This window comes from Malus sylvestris, chromosome 7, assembly GCF_916048215.2.
Source record: "Malus sylvestris chromosome 7, drMalSylv7.2, whole genome shotgun sequence".
Lineage (NCBI taxonomy): Eukaryota > Viridiplantae > Streptophyta > Magnoliopsida > Rosales > Rosaceae > Malus > Malus sylvestris.
Genome location: NC_062266.1, coordinates 20987833 through 21001886, shown reverse-complemented (window position 1 = coordinate 21001886; position 14054 = coordinate 20987833).

Here is a 14054-nt window from a genome sequence, read left to right as displayed (position 1 = left end):
TGGTAGTTTTCACAAGTTTAAGGACTTAATTTTTTTTCTAAGAAATAGTGTATGGAATTAACTTTGGATGGTAGATTATATATTATGTCCACAATCTAGATGCAACTTTAAGTGCTTATAGGCGATGAAATGACGGTATTACCCTATATAATGTGTCATATGAGAAGTGGAAAAAAATTTGAATAAATCAACTTGTAATGAATTTAGGAATTTATTTTATCGAAAAAATAATTTAAGGACCTAATTTTTACTGTTGTGATAATTTAAGGACAAAATTGGTAGTTCACCCGATAAAAACCGAAAATCAAAACATATGTTCTCTCCTTTGATGTTTTGTCCTTCCAACAAGTCTCGTCTTTCCTTTCAGTTCTTCACAATTCAATTGAAATCAAAATCAAAATTAATAAGAACTGGTGAGAATTAATCCCACCAATGAAGAACTATTTTTCCTTTACACAACAAAAACACGTTAGAATGAAGAATGCACCCCATGGAAAATCGCATGGATGCAAGCTTAATTTTAGCATAACCCCACCAATCAAAGACCCTTATTCCTTTTAACTCTCCCTCTTTCTCACGGCAAAGGCTAGGGCATAAATCCCTTTTTTCTTTCTTTTGTTTAGCACACAAACTTGGGTTCCTTTTTTGCAGGCAATACGTACTCCTAAACCCTAAACAAAAAATTAAAATCAAATTAAAAAAACTTGCATAAATTGAATCATACATTAATTGGAGGATTCAAAATTTCATAATCATCATCCATCCGTCAAAAAGAGTTTGTTTTTTCTCTAAGAGAGCGTCTTAGGTTTTAGCTAGAATAGAACGATGAAAGATTGTGTAATGGTTAGGGTTTGATTATTAGGTGTGGGTATATTGATAAATTTTAATTCAAGTGTTAATTTCATTTTGTACTTTATGGTAATTATACAATGGGGTAAAAAAGATAATTCACATTTAAAGCCTAAGTTGGTGTAGATTGAGGTAATATGGATTCAAATAAAAATTTTCAAATCTCAATAGTATGGAAATATTTTTGAGGGATATTTTATTTAAACTCATATAGCTTTTGAGTGGTGATAAACTCACCCCACTGTCTTATTTCCTCACCCACTTTTTAATAAAAAATTTAATACCAAATTTACTCTCTTGTAAAATGACATCTAAGACCAAAGAAAAGAAAAACTCTGCTCTCTGGGTTGACAGGTTTGTTCTTACCTGTTGATGCACAAAATCAGTGAAGACTTTGGTACAACAGAAAATGTTAAGTTTGTGACCTTCGCTAGATTGCTCCGGTCACTAGTGTGGATAAGTATGCAAATGGATAGAGACAGGGAAGCAAACACAAGATGTACGTGGTTCACCCAGATTGGCTACGTCCACGCAGTAGAAGAGTTCTCATTAATTGTGAAGGGTTTACACAAGTACATAGGTTCAAGCTCTCCTTTAGTGAGTACTAGTGAATGATTTAGTACAAATGACATTAGGAAATATTGTGGGAGAATGATCACCTTTTATAGAAGAGTTTCTAGCTTTGTTCTGACATTGACACGTGTCGTGTTGTGATTAGCTTCTGATGTTGACACGTGTCGCGCTGTGATTGGCTTCTGATTTCAACACGTGTCGCACTGTGATTGGCCTCCTGGTTGGAGGGAAACTTTTTTAGGTCCTTGACGGTATAACGTTAACCGGTGCTTAGTAGTATTGGGATTGGTCAAGTATGGTACAAACAATGCTCCCCTAAGTTCCTGAGTGAGGGAAGCTCCTCGGTTGGGGACTTGTAAAATCCAAGCTGCTGAGTATTCACGAAACTTCTAAGTACCAAAGTGTGGTATCGTCTTCACTTGCCTTATCTATCTCATAGGTAGATGTGGCATCTTCTCTGGAAGTACTATTCCTCCATCCAGGGGTGGTATCTTTAACCGGTGGAGATGTACAAGATAATGTATCAATTTCACTTGAAGCTTACTTATAGTTTCAGGCTTGGTCAAGCGCAATACAAACCATGTAGTAGGAGTGCCCCAAGTCACCAAGTTAGGAGATTTGCCGAAAGAGGTGACAGACAAGGTAAGCAATCAGAGTTCCAAGCAATCAGCCCCAGATCAGAAGTTTGATTTCGAGTTCTGGCTGATTGTTCTCATTCTCCCTATCTTGCAGGTAGCAAGAAGGATAAACAAAAGAAAAATGAGAAGAGATGATATGAGATATTTTTGCTTTTGAATAAGTAACTTTCCACAGGCTTATTCTTGAACTGGGCTTGAGGGTTTTTTGGTTTCCTCCAGAGTATAAGGCCGACTCAAGAATTTGAGGGTCAAAACAAGTCCATCAAATCTAGAGTACGTTCGACCCTGATGATATGGGATACTTTTGCTGTTGACAAAGTAGTGGATGTATCGGCACGTGTTCTGTTACGCTTGTCTCTACATGCTTTCTTGTATCCTTCCCACTTGCCCTAACTGTTCCTCAGACAGATGTGGTATCTTCTCTGGAAGCATAAGATGTTGAAGATGAGTACTCGAGAGAAATGCCAGGTAAGTAATCAGGCAAGGGGTTCCAGGCAGTCGGTTCTTGACTAGAAGCTTGATTCCAAGTGTTGACTGATTGCTCTCTTTCTCCTTATCTTGTAGGTAAGAACAAGGCCAAAGGAAAAGACAAGGAAAAAACATGATATGGGTTACTCTTGCTTTTAACCCTGATGATATGAGATACTCTTGCTCTGGTGTGGCTTGTTTGCAGATGTATTATCGGGGGGAAAATAAGCTGAGTATTTCGAAAGACTCTGCTGAGAGTGCTCTCTCGGATGTGAAAAAAAGTTGAGCATTTTTTTTATTTGCAGGTCTGCCTGGCTGTGGAGGATGAAGGTCGACATATATAAGAATTGTCCCAATAGCGAGTGGTAACGCTGTTCATTTACCTTTCTCGGTCATAGCAATGTAGTGGAAGCTGCAAGATTCACGTGTTTTAACTTTGTTAGAGCACTTTGAAAAAGTGGTCTATGGTATCTAGAAAGCTGATGTTGCGTGTGAAGATTGCAGACAAGCTTTATCCAAGGAAATCTAGCTCTTGAAGTTCGGAGAGCGGTGCCTCTTCAGTTTTCGAACAAGCAATCCTGTCGGGGATCTGGCTCTCGAGATTTGGAGAACAGTGCCTTTTCAATTTTTGAGAAAGCAATCCTGTTGGGAGTCTGGCTCTTGAGATTAGGAGAGCGTCACCTCTTCTATTTTTGAGCAAGTAATCCTGTTGGAAGTCTGGCTCTCGAGATTCGGATAGCGGTGCCTCTTCAATTTTTGAGCAACTAATCTTGTTGGGAGTCTAGCTCTCAAGATTCGGAGAGTGGTGCCTCTTTAATTTTTGAGTAAGCAATCTTATTGGGAGTGTTTTCTTGAATGTGAGTAAAGGTTGGGCATTTTTGCTAGTCTGCCTTGCCACGGAGCACAGAGGTTGACACACATAGGGACTTTCCAGTTATCAAGTAGTGGTGCTATTCCTTTACCCTAGTGGGTAATAGTAGGGTAGCTGGACCTTCAAAATTTATGTGTCTAAACTTTGTCAAAGATCTTTGGCAAAGTTATCTGTGGTACCCGATGAGCTGATGTTGCGTGTGGGGATTGTCGACATATTTTACTTAGGAAAATCTTCTTCTCGAAATCCGGAGAGTGGTGCCTCTTCGATTTTTGAACGAACGACCCTGTTGCCTTTTCTTTTATAGGGGCACCAATTGTGTGCAAGAAGTACATTAAGAGAGTTATTGCTTGTAGGAATTTTCCCCTTATTTTTGTACTTTAGAGATTTATTGCACCTCATTTCTCCTTCATCATTTCTGAGAATGTCTGACCCATCCGACCGTCGTTTTGACTTGAACTTTGTTGAAGAGGCAGCCATGCTTTCTCAAGACAACATATGGCGCCCACCCTTCTTATCCCCTACTGGTCCTCTTACTGTTGGGGACTCTGTGATGAAAAATGATATGACAGTTGTGGTGGTAGCCAGGAACCTTCTCACTCCCAAAGATAATAGACTACTTTCCAAACAGTCTGATGAGTTGGCTGTTAAGGATTCTCTGGCTCTCAGTGTTCAGTGTGCAGGTTTTGTGTCTAATATGGCCCAACACCTATTTGCTCGAACCCGCCAAGTTGAATCATTGGCGGTTGAAGTGATAAGTCTCAAACATGAGATCAGAGGGCTCAAGCATGAGAATAAACAGTTGCACAGGCTCGCACATGACTATGCTACAAACATGAAGAGAAAGCTCGACCAGCTGCAAGAATCTGATGGTCATATTTTACTTGATCATCAGAGGTTTGTGGGTTTGTTCCAAAGGCATTTATTACCTTCGTCTTCTGGGGCTGTACCGCGTAATGAAGTTCCAAATGATCAACCTTTGATGCCTCCTCCTTCTGGGGTTCTGTCCAGTACTGAGGCTCCGAATGATCACCCTCTGGTGCCTTCTCTTTCTGGGGCTCTACCGATTGCTGAGACTTTTCCTGAGCAACCTTTGTGAAGGCTCCCTCTTGTTTGTTTTTTTTTATTCATGTATATGTACATATTTGTAACTTATCGGAGATATCAATAAATAAGTTTTGCTTCATTTCAACGTATTGTGTTAAATACACCAAAGCCTTCTTCACTAAGTGCTTTGAATTTTTTTCTTTTGTTGAAGCTTTGTGAGTGAAGCATGTATGTTGAGGTAGTGCTCCCTTAATTTCCCGAGTGAGGAAAACTTCTCGGTTGGAGACTTGAAAAAATTCAAGTCACTGAGTGGTCGTGAGACTTCCGAGTATCAAGGTGCAGTAGTATATGGTAGGAGTCCCCCAAGTCTCCGGTCGAGAGAGTTGACGAATGAGGTGTCTTGCTAGTAGCCAAGTTTCCAAAGCAACAAAACTTCACTATTTTCCTTTCTAAGTGGTAGCCCAAAACTCCTCATTCATATATATTTGTTATGAAAGTTGTTAGGCCCAAAGAAGAGGAGGCCTAGGCAATTTTTTTTTTTTTAACTTTCGTTTTTATTTTTTTTATTTTTTTGAATTTTCGAATTTTTGAATTTTCGAATTTCTGAATTTTCGAATTTTCGAATTTCTGAAAATATATATATTTTAAGCTTTATAGGTGAAGCTTTGAGGTTAAAGCTTTGTTAGGTACCATGAATTGATTTTGCTTCACACTATCTTGATCAAGATAGTGTGAAGCTTTTGTAGGTGAAGCTTTTGTGTTGAAGCTTTGTAGGTGAAGCTTTTGTGGGTGAAGCTTTTGTGGTGGGTGAAGCTTTTGTGGGTGAAGCTTTTGTGGGTGAAGCTTTTGTTGTGGGTGAAGCTTTTGTTGGTGAAGCTTTTCTGGGTGAAGCTTTTGTGTTGAAGCTTTGTGTGTGAAGCTTTAGAGTTGAAGCTTTGTAGGTGAAGCTTTAGAGTTTAAGCTTTTGTTGGGTACCATGAATTGATTTTGCTTCACACTATCTTGATCAAGATATTGTGAAGCTTTTGAGAATTTGTAGTTGTCTTCCATTGATGAAGCTTTGTTAAATTTCCCTTTTTTTTTTTTTGGGAAAACTAGAAATTCGTTGAATTTCCCAATTTTCCTTTTTTTTTTTTTGGAAACTAGAAATTTGAAAATGTGGGAGAGACAACATATATAAATTTTGCTTCCATACTGTTGAGTAAGAGATTGTGATGCAAGCCACACCTTGTAGTAGTCGAAGGTTTGGATGAACCATATAGATTGAATTTGCTTCGAACAGTCTTAATCAAAAGTGTGTGAAGCTTTCTACGAGTTGTAGTTGCCCTTCGTTGATGAAGCTTTTGTTGGCACCATAAATTGGTTTTACTTCACACTATCTTGATCAAGAATATGTGAAGCTTTTGAGAATTGTGATTAAACTTCTTTGAGGAAGCTCTTGTTGGCACCATAAATTGGTCTTGCTTCACACTGTCTTGATCAAGAGTGTGTGAAGCTTTTGATAATTGTGGTTGCCCTCCATTGATGAAGCTCTTGTTGACACCATAAATTGGTTTTGCTTCACACTGTCTTGATCAAGAGTGTGTGAAGCTTTTAAGAATTGTGGTTGAACTCCTTTGATGAAGCTCTTATTGGCACCATAAATTGGTTTTGCTTCACACAGTCTTGATCAAGAGTGTGTGAAACTTTTGAGCATTGTGGTTAAACTCCTATGATGAAGCTTTTGTTGGCACTATAAATTTGTCTTGCTTTACACTGTCTTGATCAAGAGTGTGTAAAGCTTTTGAGAATTGTGGTTGCCCTCCATTGATGAAGCTCTTGTTGGCACCATAAATTGGTTTTGCTTCACACTGTCTTGATCAAGAGTGTGTGAAGATTTTAAGAATTGTGGTTGAACTTCTTTGATGAAGCTCTTGTTAGCACCATAAATTGGTTTTGCTTCATATTGTCTTGATCAAAAGTGTGTGAAGCTTTCTACGAGTTGTAGTGTTTGCATTGTTACAGAGGAGAAATGTCTGAAGCAGATGTAAGAGGGCTGAATAGCTTGATCTTCGTATGCCATGCACTGAAGTTGTTGTTGGCCTACAATAAGACTTTGTTGGTGACTATAACTCTTGTTGGGCATAAGTGCTCTCCTAGTTGAGTTGTCAAGCTTGAAGGTTTTTGACTATTTGTGAATGCTAGGAGTTCACATGTACAAGTTGTACCACTCGTCTTCTGGTAGGTGGAATGAATGGTGAGTTGCTTTCATCACTTGGTTGGTGGTACGAAGGTGAGTTCATTCATCACTTTTCATCACATTTCATCACCTGGTTGGTGGCACGAAGATGAGTTCCTTCTTCACCTAGTTGGTGGCATGAATGGCAAGTTGCCAAATGATATTAGAGTACGAGTTGTACATTTCATCACCTGGTTGGTGGCATGAAGATGAGTTCCTTCTTCACCTGGTTGGTGGCATGAGTGGCTAGTTGCCAAATGATATTAGAGTACGGGTTGTACATTTCATCACCTGGTTGGTGGCATGAAGGAGAGTACGGGTTGTACATTTCATCACTTGGTTGGTAGCATGAAGATGAGTTCCTTCTTCACATTTCATCACCTGGTTGGTGAGAATAAGGGCAAGGTGTCGAGGCACATTGTAGCAAGTGTCGAATGACACAAAGTATGTTGAACCCTTTCGAAGCATAGTTGGCTTATGTATAAATGTGTTGGAATGTATGATTGAACGAATATACTGTGAAGCTGTTCGTTTATTTGTATAGTCTTGTTGACATATACTAAGACTTTGTTTCATGTTGGAAGCATTTATGTTGAAGCTTTGAACCCGAGTGTTTCATTGCTAGGAATTTAAGAGGATTAGGACCGAGTTGTCTAAATCACCTCTTTATTGAATTCATGCCAAATAGTCTTCGTTACATAGGATGCCGAACAGCTGAAGCTTAACACTTGTACAATGTGAGTTTACTTGTAATAGTACTTCAAGTGATTAGTGTTCCATGGATGGCCAAAGGTCTTGCCATCAGAGCTTCTAAGCTTGTAAGAGCCAGGGCGACTGATGCCAATAACTTCAAACGGTCCATCCCAGTTTGGACTAAGTGTTCCTTCACTCAGGACTCTGTCGTAGAGAAATCTTTTCTTCAATACCCAGTCCCCCACTTTGAAAGAACGAGGTTTGACCCTTGAGTCATAGTAGTTGGAGATGTGCTGCTTGTAAGTGACATTCCTCAAGTGAGCCTGGTTTCTGTGTTCCTCGACTAGATCTAAGTTGAGGGTAAGTTGTTTGTCATTTTCGCTTTGCACGTAGGTCTGGACTCGGAACATTGCTTGCCCAAGCTCAACTGGGACAACTGCCTCTGTACCAAAGGCAAGTGAGAATGGGGTTTCTCATGTTGACATATATGTTGGATGATTTGGGTGATCTAGTAGTGAAAGTGCTTAAGCAACAATTGTGTTTGTGCCAGATATATAGCCATAGAGCTATCCTCAGCGTCAAAGTTGTTGGTGACCTGGTTAACCACCAATTGGGAGTCACTGAAGATATCAATTCGTTTAACCCCAAGGTGTTTGGCCAAACATAAGCCTCCTATGAGGGCTTCATATTCGGCCTCATTGTTCGACGCCTTGAATTTGAAACGAAAAGCATAATCCATCACCACTTTGTCAAGGGTCGTAAGGACTAGTCTTGTTCCACAACCCTGTTGGTTGGACGAGCCATCAACATATAGACTCCATGTTGGGGCTGTTGGTTCTATTTTCTGAGCTTCCAAGGGTAATGAAACTACTTCTTTAGTTGTAGAAACAATGTCAACAGGATACGTGAAGTCGACGATGAAGTCTGCCACTGCTTGGCCCTTCTCAGCTGGCTTTGGTTGGTAGGAGATGTCAAACTCACCCAATGCTATCGCCCATTTTATCAATCACCCCAAAGTGTCAGGACTTTGGAGTATCTGTCGAATAGGATTATTGGTAAGCATGATGATGAAGTGTGCTTGGAAGTAAGGGTGAAGTTTTCGAGCAGACATGACCAATGCTAGAGCCAATTTCTCAATGTTGGAGTATCGTGTCTCTACATCTTGTAAGGCCTTGCTAGCGTAGTAAACAAGGCGTTCGACATTACCATCCTTTCAAATGAGAACGGAACTTACTGCTAAAGTTGATATCGATAGATAGATAATGAGAGTGTCACCAACCTCAGGTTTGGAGAGCATAGGAGCTTTACTCATGTAGTCTTTGAGGTTCTTAAATGCCTCCACACATTCATCAGTCCATGTAATGTACTTTTTACTACCCTTAAGTGCTTTGAAGAAAGGAGCACATCTGTCTGTGGCCTTAGAGATAAACCTAGTTAAGGCTGCCACCTTGCCAGTAAGGCTCTGGATGTCTTTTGAAGTTACCGGTTCCTTCATGTCGAGGATTGCTTTGATATTCTCGGGATTAGTCTCAATGTCTCGTTGGCTTATCATGAAGCCTAAGAATTTGCTAAAGCCTACGCTAAAGGCACATTTGTTGGGATTTAACCTCATTCGATACCTCTTCAGAATGGTGAAAGTTTCAGATAGGTTAGCGATGTGTTGGTCAGCATGTTTGCTATTGACTAGCATATTATCAACGTAAACTTCCATGCTTTTCCCAATTTGTTCGGCGAACATTGAATTGACTAGTCTCTGATAAGTCGTTCCTGCATTCTTTAAGCCGGAGGGCATGACTTTATAGTAATATAGTCCCCTGTCAGTAGTGAAAGTTGTGTCTTCTTGGTCCGGAGGGTTCATGAGGATTTGATTGTATCCTGAGTAAGCATCCATGAAGCTCAAGAGTTCATACCCTGCCATAGAGTCTATAAGTCTGTCAATGAGAGGAATAGGAAAGCTATCCTTCGAGCATCCTTTGTTTAGGTCGGTGTAGTCAACACACATTCTCCACAAAACCTTTTGGAGCAAGAGACTTTCTTTGGTCGGATTTTTCTTAACAAGGACCACATTTGCTACCCATGTCGAGTAATTGACTTCGCGGACGAAGCCTATGCCTTTGAGTTTTTCAACTTCTACCTTCATTGCTTCGTATCGTTCAGCGTCATAGGATCTTTGCTTCTGTCTCACCGGCTTGGTCTTGGGGTCAATACTCAAGCGATGACATATGATATCAGGAGAAATGCCTAGCATGTCCTCGTATGACCAAACGAAGACCTCAGTGTTCTCTTGCAAAAAAAAAGGATCAATGGCAACCAAATGGGTGGTGACAAGGTGGTGTTAATCTTCACTATGCGATCTGGATAATCTTTTAATATAGAAACCTTCTCCAGCTCTTCAGCGGGTTGTGCTTGCTGGGTGAAAGAGTCATCTCGAGGATTGTCGGGTTGACTGTTGCCACCGTGAAGATCCAAGTTGGCTTCGTCCGGGCTAGTCTTTATGACTTGGTCATGTATAGAAAAGGTTTCCTTGGGCATAAGCAGGTGTTGTTGCTTGACCAAAATGTTGTAACATGACCGTGCACTAAGTTGATCTCCTCTGATGTAACCATTGCCATAGGGGGTTGGAAATTTCATCAACAACATATGTGTGGATACCATGGCCTTGAGATCATTGATACATATACGTCCAAAGATGACATTGTATGCCGCTGGGCAATCAACTACCAGGAAGTTAGTGGTAATGGTAGTTGTGTAAGGGCCTGTACCAATAGTGAAAGGTAAGTGTATGCTCCTTATAGGTTGCACGATATCACCGGAGAAGCTTATCATAGGAGAAATCGAGCAATCGAGTAAGTGTTCAGCTACATTAAGTGCCCTGAAAGCTTTAACAAACATGATATTGACTGAAGCCCCTGTGTCTACCAGGATTCGTCTTACTTCAAAGTTGGCTATGTGAGCCTTCACGATCAGTTGGTCGTTGTAAGGGTAGATGATACATATTTCTTCCTCAGGTTAGAAACATATTGGATCCCAGTTAGGCTTTTGATACTTGCCTCCCCTGATGTCTTCCATGTGAAACACTTGGTGGCCAGGCCTTAAAGCTCGTTTGCTGTTTTTCATGGCCTTATTGGAAGATTCAGATATGGGTGTGCCACTGCTTATGGAATATATCACATTCACTTGGCGTTGGTTACGATTATCCCTTGAAGGGTGAATGAGGAATCGATCAATTTTTCCTTCACGCGCCAAAGCTTCAATATGATCATGAAGGGTGATACACTTCTCGCCGTCATGACCGTTATGTTCGTGGTAGCAGCAAAACGTGCCCGTGTTCTTCATGGGCTTGTAACCCGACTGCCTCGGCATCAGCTTCGGTATCAGGTGTGCTATGTTGGGGTAAATAGCCACGCATGTGGCGTTCAAAGGCGTGTATGTCTCATACCTCAGGGTAAGGCATGTCCTAACACGTGTTTGGCCCACTATGTTGACTGCCTAGGGGCGGGCATTATCGTGGCGATACCCTTGGTTATCGCGATAGTGTCCCTTACTCCTTTTATTAAAATGGGACTGGTGAGGATGGAAATCTTTCTTTTTGCCTTGAGATTGATATGTATGATGACTTGGCGAAGTATTAAGTAAGGCAGATGAGGCACCGCTGCCGTTTGGAAGGTCGAGGTTTTCTCATTTGGTTGGATCTGGCTTCCACTTCCTACTTGCTGATAAGGGGTGGCTGTGGGGGGTTTCCCTTGATATGTCCTTGCCTCAGCGGAGGCATGGTTGTAAGCCTGTGCCATCACCTCAGAGTAAGTCTTCCAAGTGTTGGCATTGATCATGTACTTGAAGAAACAATCACGTAAGCCTGCCGTGAAGGCTTTGAGGGCAGTCTTGTTGTCTGCCTTGGCACAACAGGAATACTCATGGCTGAAGCGGCCAACATACATACGTAATGACTCGTCTGGCTTCTGGCGAATAGTGTACAAGTCATCCGCATAGTGCAACCAATCGGTCTGGAAAATATGTTGAGAAACAAACAGTTTCTTCAATTCCTCAAATAAGTCTACTGTCTCAGGTGGAAGACGACAATACCAGTTTATAGCTCCGCCAGAGAGGGTGGAGGGGAAGATAAGACATTGTTCTTCGTCGGTGTGCATCTAGTATGCCATGGTGGACTCAAAGAGGTTAAAGTGTTCAATCGAGTCCTCATTTCCAGTATAGAGTTGCAAGCTAAGCTTCTGCTTTGTCTTTGCTTGGAGGGGGTGTCGAGGATCCTCCTTGTAAGAGGGCCAGGCCTAGGTTGGTTCCAATCAGGTATCTCAGCTTATCGTTCGGCCTTCAACTTGTTTACTTCCTTAAGGAGCTGTAAAACAAGAGGGTCTTGAGTGCAATCATATACCACTGGAGCTTTCTTTCGTAAATCTCCATCTCCTCTTGGAAGTAGGAAGGTTTGATCAAGAGCAAGTGATTTTTACCTGGACTCGCCGTACTGACTTCCAAGGTATGTCTATCAGAACATCTCTAAGTCCCCTATACCTTCGTGTTTCTCTAGGAATTGTTGCCCCTTCCCCAAATTGGTAGCCGGCCTGGGACATGAGAGGGGACCGAGTCTTTTAGAGACCCTTGGATCATTGATCTTCGAGCTTACATGGATGGGATTGTCTCGACGTTGCTTTAGGAAGTCTCAACAGTTGCGAAAAATGGCTTTCGATCCTTCCACTCCTTCTGTAAGGAGGTGTCTTCCTCCACTCCTCCTACTTCGGGTCAAATCAGCTGAGTTGAGAAAAGTCTCATGTTGGTCGCCATTTCGATGAGTAGCTCGCTCCTTAACAGGAATACCCATGTCGAGGGCAAATGACCCTTCGTGTTGAGGGGCACCCAGTTGATGGTTGACTTCCACAGAGGTGATGAGCTCGTGTGTTTTAATATATCTAGCCTCGTGAAGTATCTCGAAGACCTTCTCATACTACTCTTAGAGGATCTCATTCTTCATCGCTATTTTGTTGTTCTGAGCCTCCAACTCATCAACTTTAGCCTGAAGAGTAAACTTCTTTTGTTCCTTCTTTCATTGCTTCGCACCAGGTGCAAGATGGGTGTCATTCTGTGTGGTATGGCTTCCTTCGCTCCCCATGTTGGAAAGGGATGCCTGGTCAAAAGAAAGTGTATGAATGGTGGAAACCAGCTTAACAAAGCTGAAGATAGTGGGAATAAATGTCGTTCCCACAGACGGCGCCAAATGTTGATGCACAAAATCAGTGAGGACTTTGGTACAACAGAAAGTGTTAAGTTTGTGACATTCGCTAGATTGCTCTGATCACTAGTGTGGATAAGTATGCAAATGGATAGAGACAGGGAAGCAAACACAAGATGTACGTGATTCACCCAAATTGGCTACGTCTACGCAGCAGAGGAGTTCTCATTAATTGTGAAGGGTTTACACAAGTACATAGGTTCAAGCTCTCCTTTAGTTAGGTTCAAGCTCTCCTTTAGTGAGTACTAGTGAATGATTTATTACAAATGACATTAGGAAATATTGTGGGAGAATGATCTCCTTTTATATAAGAGTTTCTAGCTTTGTTATAACATTGACACGTGTCGTGTTGTGATTGGCTTCTGATGTTGACACGTGTCACGCTGTGATTGGCTTCTGATGTCGACACGTGTCGTACTGTGATTGGCCTCCTGGTTGGAGGGAAACTCTTTTGGGTCCTTGACGGTATAACGTTGACCAGTGCTCAGTAGTTTTGGGATTGGTCAAGTATGGTACAAACATTACCCATCTTCTAGAACAACCCACCTCTCTAAATCTTCAAAAAATCAAGTCCCCAGTTCCTTTGGCCATTTTAATTTGATCTGTTTGTTTTTGTTGTCAATACCAGCAAACACTCTTGAAAACTAGGATAGAGGCTTGTCTGTCCACAATCCAAATGCCTATGGTTGAGGGAGGCGTAGATGAAATGGAACACGGTGTTCTCGGGACGGGTGGCATGCTGAATAATAGAGAAGACGCGGGGAATTGTGTAAAATGTATTGTATAGATGTGATCCTTATTGTGCATCTTGATCAATTGAATCGTGTTTTTGTAGATTTTGTTTTACTCAATATAAATAAAAATAAAAAGAATTTCAATATAAAGGTTATTTTAGGAATAAAAGTTGGTGTGAAGATAACATTTCAAGTTTTTAACTTTTTGTGGTGGGTGGGATTATAACGTGGGTGGGGAAATAAGACACTGGAGTGAGACTAGTAGCACTTACATCTAACTTAAATTTTAAATGTAAATTATCTTTTTTACCCCTATCGCATACTACCATCAAGTACAAGATGAAATATTCAAGAAAACTAAAAGTTATCAAAAATCCCACACCCAATAATCAAACCCTACCATCATGTAATCTTTATCTTACTTTCATCTTAGCTAAAACCCTAAGAAGCTCTAGTAAAGATAAGCAAGCTCTTTTTGACCGATGATGATTTTGAAGTTTTGAATCCTCAAACTAAAGTATGAAGCAATTTATGCAAGTATTTTTCGTCTGTTTTCAATTTTTTTTAAGGTTTAGGAACAAAATCAGCGACTTTTCCAAAGCATATTAATTATAGCACAAACATATATGAGATTTAAATTTTTTTAATCATCCATATGGGATTTAGCAAAATTAGTAGATGAAAGATTAATTAAGACATATATGAGATTAAGCAAAATAAG